The sequence below is a fragment of the Chinchilla lanigera genome, unplaced genomic scaffold (assembly GCF_000276665.1).
Source record: "Chinchilla lanigera isolate Chin_1 unplaced genomic scaffold, ChiLan1.0 scaffold00034, whole genome shotgun sequence".
Classification (NCBI taxonomy): domain Eukaryota; kingdom Metazoa; phylum Chordata; class Mammalia; order Rodentia; family Chinchillidae; genus Chinchilla; species Chinchilla lanigera.
The window spans coordinates 14,777,367-14,786,035 of NW_004955435.1; the positions used below are offsets into that span (position 1 = coordinate 14,777,367).

Below are 8,669 nucleotides of genomic sequence, written 5' to 3' on the forward strand. Positions count from 1 at the left end.
TTTAGTTTTGGTTTTTCTCCGGTACCAGGAACTGAACTCACGACCTTGCGCTTCCCAGGCAGGCGCTTTGCCGCTGAGCTAAATCCCCAGCCCCCTGAGTGCAGTTTTGATAGTTCATAGTTTTTGCCCCATGAAGTGGTTACATCCTCAATATATACACGTCGATATCACTCTTGATGCCAAATCCAGCAAATGAGCAGGTCCTATCAATGCTACTGTCAAAATATACCCCGTATTTCAACCAATTCTTACTGTTTCCACTGCCACTAGCATCCCTCACTCATAACAATGCAGAATTTCCTTAACTGAACCACTTATGTCCGCCCTCTCCTCCTTTCAGTCTATTCTCAACTCAGCAGCATTCCATTAAGATGTAAAGCAGATGGTATTACCTTTCTTACAAAACCCATTCATGGTGCCCACGTTATTCAGATTAGAAGGCAAAATCTTGAAACATTTTACAAGACACCTGCATTGCTTTGTTCCACTCTGTTTTAGGTTTGTTTGGGATTCTGTTCATTTTAGCTTAGGTAATTTGTGTAACTCTGTCTTCAAATTTACTGATATGTTCTCCCATTGTATCTATTCTATTAAGCCCATTTGATGAATTTCATTTGAACGTCATATTCTTCAGCTCTCTTCTGTTTTCTAGTTTCATTCCTTTTTTTTTTTTTTTTTTGGTGTTTCTCTGGTACCAGGAACCGAACTCACGACCTTGCGCTTGCCAGGCAGGCACTTTGCCCCTGAGCTAAATCCCCAGCCCTAGTTTCATTCTTTTTCATAGTTTTTATTTCTTTCTTCATTAGACTTATATTTTCCTTAAATCCTTGAGCATATTTATGAACGTTACTTTAAAGTTCTTATATGTTAATCTCTGTCATTTCTAGTCATACGTTTTCTTCTACCTATTATGAGTTGCATTTCCTGGGTTTCTGCTGTTTTGTTGTGGGCATATCTAGTAATTTTTTTCTTGGAAGTTGAATGCAGTAAATATGTAGTTGAATGTTTAGATTTTGTTGGCAGGCAGTCAATTTACTTGTAGATCAATTTGAGCATTTGGAGTTTGTGTTTAAGCTTAGTTAGGGCAGACCTAGCGTGGTTTTTACTCTAGGGCTTTGGTAGCCCCTTTTCTGAAGTTTGAACCTTTTGGGGTCATTATGAGATTTCCCAGATGCTCAACAAAGACTTCCCATCATGTCAGAAATTGACCATCTCTCAACCTTAGGGAAGTTCTAGTGGTCACTGACCTCTTAGCTCTCTGGTAGTGCTAGTTATTTTCTATCTGTTCTCCTAGAGTCTCACCCCATCTATGTATAGCTTTGTATTAGTCAAACATCCAAGAAAGGCCCATGTGGGTTTCTGAAGCTCTTTTTCCTGCTCCTTCTCTCTGGTATTCTGTCTATGGCAGTTTCCACACATCTCAAACTTTTAAACTCCATTTAATCTTTGTTGCCTCAGCTCAGTGGCACTTCGATGGTCTTCCTTGGCCTCTGCCTCGTGTTGCCATTTGGACGTTGTCCCAAGGCAGAAAGCTGGGGTGCCTATAGGACTGGTCTCATTTATTTTCCTTTTCTCAGGGTTGACAGTCCTGCACTGCTTGCTACTGAGTGTCTCAAAACAGTGGTTTTGTGTTTAACCTAGTTTTCTAGGTCAAAGTGTAAGAGTTGCTCAACTATGGTAGGAGGTGACCACAGCGTGTAAAGCACACTACTTACTAGTTACTAAGGTTATACCACACCAGCTTGTGTGTGGTAGAGAACTCAAACACAGCATGGGAAAATTACTTGCCTAAGATGAAGCTGTCAGCAGAGATGGTAGAGTCCAGGTGTTTTGCATTCCAGGCTGTTCTTGCCTGCTGAAGTTATATCACCTCTTCCCCAGTGTGGTTGCTCAGAGGACACCTCTCACAGCTCCTGCCATCTAGTATTGCTTGGAATACTGACTTCTCCTATTAGGTTTTCACCAGTACACTTCAGACCCCAATGCAGACTTGTTGGAAACAGTTTTTCAGGCCTACATGTATCAGACCACTTGGAAGGAATGCACTTTCCCTTCTAAGGGGTGAGTTTTCTGATTCTCTCTACTTTGACGCCTGCTTGATGGTCCAAAGGCCCCCTTCACTAATGTGCAACATGTAATATGAGACCATATCTGTGAAAGTATGCTGTTCGTGCTGTGAAGTAAGTGGGACTCTTCAAAAATAATTAGAATAATAAACATTGCTTCTATGTGTCAGGCCCTGACTAGAGGCAAAAGGTCACCATAAACACCTCTCTTCTTATCGAGCAGCCTTCTAGGGACTTGTTGCAACACGATGCAGTTGTCTTAGCAGACAGCCTCCTGCTGCTATTTTTTAGGGTTTGCCTAAGGTACACAAACCCTCTTTGCCCAAGGTCTTGCCCTTATCAGAGTAGCCTACAGCAGGTGACTGAGGGAGGTGTGGGTATGAAGGCCCAGGCATTTCAGACAAGATATCACTTGTTCTAGAGCTTCCACCAAGTGACCAACACTGGTCAAAGCTACATCAAAATCCAGCTTCTCCTTGCAGCCCAGTTCCACTCACTCTCTTCCTTTTACAAATGATGATCATGGATAAACAACTTAGGCCCACACCCTGACTCCATATCTGCTTCCGGAGAACCCAATCTGGGCTGTGGGACCTATGGTCCATCCAGCTTCCCTGCAACCCAGGGAAGGCCAGGCTGTAGATGTTTTAATACCATGGGCTTTAATTCCTCACAACTCCCAGGTTTTTAAAATAGTATTTTTATTGGAAGATACCTTTAGATAACATTTTAGTTATTGTTGGACCCAGGTACTATACTAATTGCCTCATGTGAATTATCCCACTTAATCCTTTCAAACAGTCCTATGAAAGAGGCATTCTTAGTACCCCCATTTTTATCAAGATCTTCCCTAGACTGTCTTGAAAAGAGCGGAGACAAGAACATAAGTGGATGATGGATGATTATGTCAAATCCCCTGCAGGTCGTGGCCTCATCTTCTACAACATGGATCTCTGTGAGAAGCTTCATTCTCATCATTGGCTGATGCTTACATCCTTTTTTGTCTTCTTTCTCCACTCTCAGTTTTGCAGATCTGGCAGCCCCTGCTCAGGTCCCACTAATAACTCAGAGGTATTTTCAGAGACTAACTTCTACCCTCAAAACTAAGAAGAGGAAAAGCACTCAGCCCACATCCTGCATTTAAGCAAAGTTCCCACAGGTGGGCCAACACAGGCAAATGTTTATGCAATGTTTTTTAGCTCACAGCAAACTGAGTAGCCAGTAAATATGGGCTCTCAAGAGGTTACCCATTCATTCATGACCAAGGACTACCAGTGAGGGACCTGTTATGGACCTCGGGATGGGGGAAATGGAAGGCACAAATGAATGATTCTTGGAGTTGCACATCTCATAATGATTTTGTTTGAAGCACAAGTCCTGAAGATATGGCAGGAACCAGGAAACAGTCTTAACTTCACATTCCACTCAGTAGAAGGGAGAAGAATTTTTTTTTTTTTTGAGGCAAGGTCTTTCTATGTAGTTCACACTGACTTTGAACTCACTATGTAACCCAGGATGGCCTCAAACTCACAGCAATCCTCCTGCCTCAGTCTCTCGAGTGCTGGGATTCCAGGTGTGCACCACTACAGTTTATGAAAGTGAGAAGGATTAAAGTCTAGTATTAAACAATTTTATAATAGCCCCTTTGGGCATATGTAAGTCCAGAAAAATGTACAGAAGATTTTAGCTCAGATTTGATAGTAACTTCTCATGTTAGAAGATTCCCAGAAAAAGTGGATGTTCAGGGACTTCCTGCTGTTTGTTTACTTCCTCTCTGGTTCTTCACTAGGTCTCAGTTTATTTAGGTCTGGGGCTGCTCACAGGCCCGCAGCTTTCACCAGCGAAAAGCCTCTCCAAGCTTGCTCTATGTTCTACCACAACCCCAACCCCTAAAGACCTTTGGCCTCTGTACACCTCCTCTCCAGTGTCCTGCTTGTAGATGGTCCTGTTAGCAGATATCCCAAACACCACATGCTGAGATAGGCCGAAAGAGCCATATCTTCCTCAGGCCTGAGGCATGTTAACAAAAGCCACTTTTTATTACACCAAGTTTAGACCTGAGGTAAGTCTCAGAAAGCAAGGTGCGAGGTGCCAATCTTCAGGAATGCATGCATGTTAGGGCAAACAAGAAAAATCCACTTTGCCCCACATCTACACAACATTTTCTTCTTTCATTTTTTCTTTTATCCCTTGATATTTACAGTTCCCCCTCTGCCTCTATTTTGTTGCATACCCATTTACATAGTGACCATGGCCATGACATCATCTCTCTCTCCCTACCCATCTCCCAGGTTTCCTGAGATGACCTTGTGCCAAGAAGAGGCTGAGAAGTTGGCTGGCACAGAACCAGCCCAGGATACTGGCACTGTGCCAACTAGTTGCTGTACTGCCTATCAGCTAATACTTGAGGGTACTGCTTCCCCTGGTTTTCTGCTGTGGAGGCTCTCTGTGGAGTCAGACTGGGGATCATTCAAAGTACTGAGGGCTCTGACCCAGGATTATATTTAGATCCTTGACAGTGCCTCAGTCCTACCTAACCGTGAGAAAGCTATCCATTATTATTTTCTCCTTGTGGCAGAACTGGGTTCTGATTTACTCCTCAGGCAGATCCCAAAAACATACTTCTGACCCAACCTTGATTAGTAAATCTAGGTATCCCTTCAAGGTCTTCCCTGAGGTTTGGAATGGAGATAGATTTTGCCTTCTTGTCCCTGTAAAACAAGGTAATCCTTGATTCAAGGGCTAGCATTTAACTCTAGTTTTTTATGAGAAATGAACATTCTCATGACCCCAGCCATTTGGTAAATCTTAGTTCCCACAACACCCCTAAACTTTCATCAGTCACACTGTCTACCACAGGATTCCTAGTCCCCACACTGAGACTTCAGGAAGGTCTGGCTTCAGTGCGTGTTTCCATTTCTTCTCTCTGGCAGTGTCCGGAATCTTCCTGGGTCCCAGCTCAAAGTTCACTTTGTAGAGGAAGTAAGCCAGCTTCCTGTAAGGGCAGTTCCCAGTCGGCACAGTCGTCCCTTCGTCTGCACTGCTGTGTGTTTGTATTTAATTATCTGCTCTTTCATCCTACCTCTTCCATAGGTATCACTTCTGTCCTCTTTCCAAGATGGGGAGGCTATAAACGAAGACTGACAGATTGTGTTACATAAAAGTATATTTTTAAAAATTGCACAAAGACAACAAAAAATAAAAGGTTAAAAATCTGGGAAAATTATGATGAAATAATTATATAATATAGAGAAAACTCCTAAAAAGCAAATACCAAAATGATAGATAATCCAATAAGAGTGGGCAGGTTACAGAGAAGAATAGTATCGGTGATAAATATATTTCTAAAATAGTAGCTTAATTTTTAATAGAAATTAAAATAAGGTACCATTTTTATTGTAAAAGAATGCTAATATGCATTATTTATTAGGGTAGGGGAAACAGGCATGCTCCACATACAGCGGGAGGAGTATAAACTGAAGGACATTTTGAAGAGTAGGTTAGAAATAGTAGATGCATGTTCCTTTAAACACACTCATCTATAAGTTTGTAGCATTATCTGCGATTGTGAAATAGCAACACTAAACTATCCATCACTGAAAGATGGAGCCATTGAAAAGTGCAGATAAATTGATATAGCTGTAGTCATTTCACTTAATAGTGGGCAAAATTCTAAGAAATACATTACTAGTGATTTTGTCATTGTGCTGTCTTTACACAAACTGAGATAGCTACAATATCACTAGGTGACATACTCGTAAGGGATTGTCTTCATATATGTGTCTATCATTCACTGAATTGTCATTATCCAGTACACGACTACGTTTTAATAATATGGAAGGATGAATTGTTGAAGCTGGAGGAGAAAGAGGGAGGGAGAGAGGGAGAACAGAGGTAGAAATGGTATATACTGAAGTGTCAACAGTGATTTCTTGGCTGGGGATTTAGCTCAGTGGCACAGCACCTGCCTGGCAAGCAAAGGTCGTGAGTTCAATTCCCGGTACTGGAAAAAAAACAAAAAGGAAACAGTGATTTCTTTACAGAATGAGTATATCCTTTCATTTTCTGCTTTATGTACTTAAATCTTTTTGTTTTTTAAGGGTCTTGCAGTAATGTATATTTGGTACAGTTACATTTTTTAAAAGAATGATTACGTATTTGTTTCTCCCACTAAAAGCATGTCATTGGAAATGCACAATCAAATCATATTTTATGTATATTTGGTTTTACTCTACAAAGCATATTTATACATTGAATATTGATGTAAATATTCCATCAATATTATTTTGAATTTTTTTTTACATTGTCAAGGGGATGTACTTAACATTTACTCCCTTCCTTATGGTGTTGTATTTAACTATATGTTCACGTTTGCCCTGGCCCTCTCCCTGAATACAGTATAAGTATGCACCTTCTGTATCTTCAGTAGTTAGGCACAGATTTTGCATAAATGTTTGGTGGACTTGGATGCTGATGATTGAAAGCTTTACTTTCTCCCTGGGCTCCATACTTGCCACACTCTTTCTTGTCTATAGTGGGGCTTTCAGCTTAGAATTGACTAGTGTCTCTTGTAACTGGGAAGTAACAGAAGTCTGATAAGCAGTGTTCCCAAGTTAGGTTTCCAGTTAGAATAGGCAATGGAGCAGAAGACGACCTTGCTTAGAATAGAATCCATAACCTTGACCCAGAAGGGGACTTGTTTAAGAAGAAAATCTGCAAACAATTGTCATGTCCTTTACAATGAAAGCCAAAACCTATTTCCTGTTTTTGTCCTAGGGACAAAATGAAAAGAAAGATACAGCTCTTCACACACCAACATAATAAGGCATAATGTCAGGAAGGAAAAGAGAAATCATTATTAACTTCCTTTAATGTACTGTCAGTGGGACTGGCCACCTGATTAAAACACTGAGAGACACCCCTATGGAAAAATACCAGCCAGTACACAGGTCTTAGGCCCACTTGTGAAACACTGGAGTTACCTTTTCTAGCCAGGCAAGAAATACCCACAATAGTTGGAAAGACTTCAGTTTAAAGTAACAAGGAATGCCAAATTGATATCAAGAGATTGGGAGTTTAATTTTAGATTCTGACTCTAACTGGAGATGAAATCTTGAATATATAAGTAGGAATTCTAGGCTACAGTTTTTCTCCTTTCAAAAATAAGGGAATTAGAACTGATAAGTGATTTCCAAACTTTTTGTTGTTGTTGCTACAGAACTCTTTATTCAAGTAAATAATGGGCCCAGAGGAGTCAAAGGGTACAGACCTAAAGATGGAACGGCTCTTGTTGTACAGTGATACGTCAAACCTTCTTAAGTAGGAGACTGCTATACTTGGCTCTAGAATGTCCCCCAAGGGCCTATTAGTTAAAGGGTTGGTCCTCAACTTGACACTATTGGAAGGTGGTGATAACTTTTGAGAGGTGGAACCAAATTGGAACTTTCAATGTGGCGTGGGTGCATACCCTTAAAGGTGGTTATGAGATACCAGTCTCTTTGTCTTTGCTTCTACTAGGAGATGAGTAGTTTGCTCTGCCACACTCCCACCATGAAATTTTACCTCATCACAGGACCAAAAGCAACAGGGTAAACTGTACAAGGGCTAAAACCTTTAAACTTGTGAAACAAAATAAACCTTTCCACTTTTAAAGTAGATTATCTCAGGTATTTTTTTATAGTAACAGAAAGGTAACATAGGAACTATCTGTACTAAAAAAAATTTCATATAATCTTATCACCTAAGCAGGGCATAGTGGTGCATGCTTGTAATCCTAGCACTTGGCAGGCTGAAGCAGGAGGATAGAAGCAAGTTCGAGGCCTGCCTGGGCTACATGGTGAATTTAAGGCCAGCCTGATCTGCACGGCGAGACCCTGTCACAAAACAAGAAATGTGATCCCCAAATCTAGTTTGTCACCAATTATAAGCAATGGAAGAGGTTGGAGGTTTTCTTTCCAACCAAAATGAAGTATTCTAAATATCACAACCAACCCCTTGCTTTACCAAGTTTTAACTCACAGATGTGATTATATTGAGATAAACCCAAATTTTAGATTATCCCAGGTCTCCTAACTCTTACCACCACCAGTCAGCACTAGTCTAGTAACCACTGCTTTGGAACCACTGATCTATCTAGATCCAAAAATACAAAGATCTACATTTTTCTCAAAAATACTCACTTGTTTTCTGTGTAAACACTGACATCTCCAAGAGTTCCCTTAATTGAGCAAACAGTGCTTCTTAAAAACTTAATTTAATTTGCAAGAAGAATAAACACACTCATGTGTTATAAGAAGCTTAGTATTAACCCATGCTATATTGTCTATTTTACTGAAGAAACAAGAATAAGATTAAGACTCGCCACACCAATTATTCGGCACTCTCTCAGTGGGCTGAGTTATTTTCATACTGATCCAGGCTCTGAAGGTTCTGGAGCTTTCGAGAATCAGAGTAGGTATATGTCTCCATATGGGCTGCTACTACAAAATAATATATATGGAATGGTGTAAATAACAAATATTTATTTCTCACAGTTTTGGGAGCTGGGAAGTTCAGGATCAAAGCGTGACCCACTTCCTGGTATATACATGGCTACTTTCTTGC

The 8,669-nt window shown here is 40.6% G+C and overlaps 1 long non-coding RNA gene across 7 annotated transcripts in view; it reads left to right on the plus strand.

Moving 5' to 3' along the window:
• Nucleotides 1-5,289, plus strand: part of LOC102024044 — a 21,325-nt gene extending 16,036 nt beyond the window's left edge. For 5 of the 7 annotated variants that reach the window (XR_001234870.1, XR_261691.1, XR_261690.1 and 2 more), the window contains exons 4-5: nucleotides 3,090-3,225; nucleotides 4,358-5,289. This is a non-coding gene — a long non-coding RNA (uncharacterized LOC102024044). The remainder of the gene's footprint in view (nucleotides 1-3,089; nucleotides 3,226-4,357) is intronic. The other 2 variants (XR_001234869.1, XR_261694.1) reach the window with 2 other exon arrangements.
• The last annotated feature ends 3,380 nt before the right edge of the window (nucleotides 5,290-8,669 follow it).